This window comes from Halictus rubicundus, unplaced genomic scaffold (genome assembly GCF_050948215.1).
Source record: "Halictus rubicundus isolate RS-2024b unplaced genomic scaffold, iyHalRubi1_principal scaffold0756, whole genome shotgun sequence".
In the NCBI taxonomy this organism is placed as follows: Eukaryota; Metazoa; Arthropoda; class Insecta; order Hymenoptera; family Halictidae; genus Halictus; species Halictus rubicundus.
Window position 1 is genome coordinate 40,001 of NW_027489297.1, and position 968 is coordinate 40,968.

Consider the following 968-nt stretch of genomic DNA (forward strand, 5'->3'; position numbering starts at 1 on the left):
TTTAACGAATTTTTCTCTTTATTCTGTCTTTAAAAGACAGAATTTTTTTTCTCTTTAACTCTATTTTCTCTTTTTCATACCTTAGTCGCTCGGACATAAGAGTTGATGCTCAGTTAGTACGAGTAAACACAAAAGTGAATACAAGTCACCAACCTCCACTAAGGGAAGGCTCGCCACATAAGGGCCATTCGGTCTAGGACACCGACCCGTGGCAATGCTGTGTAGAGAATAATTCGATACGAAGCACGGTACGAAACAGTCAAGACCGAAGTCTCGAGGCGCCCATGACTGCTTCTCGACCGAGATCGTAGAATAGCCACAGACGCGCGCTGCACCGACCGACTCGACCGAACCGTCGACTCTCTTATAGATACCGAACGGCCGGCCGGGACGCCGGCGCCGCGCGGTCAATAGCACGCGCGCTTATGGCCGCAAACCGCCGCGGCAACAGACCTCCCGGCGGGGCTGTTGGAACTTAGAGCGAAAAAAGTATAAAAATTTTTTTCACAAAATATAATAAATTTTAACATTTCTATATTATTTTACACAAAATAACCAACTTTTCATAATTCACCGAACTTTGAAAATTTTTCTAAGTCCCACAAATAAGAGGAAAATTTTTAAGTATCGGTCCTAGACGATTTTCGACGTGATATCACTGTAATATAGACGATTTCTAGCAATATATATCATAACACCAAACTCGCTACAATTATTATTTATCGAGTTATTAGCAAATAATGGACGGATGTGCTACTCCGTCGACAAAACTCTGGAAATTTTTCTAAGTCCCACCGCTAAGAGGAAACTTTTTCCGTATCGGTCCTAGACGATTTTCGACGTGATATCACTGTAATATAGACGGTTTCTAACAATATATATCATAACACCAAACTCGCTACAATTATTATTTATCGAGTTATTAGCAAATAATGGACGGATGTGCTACTCCGTCGGACGTTCGACGA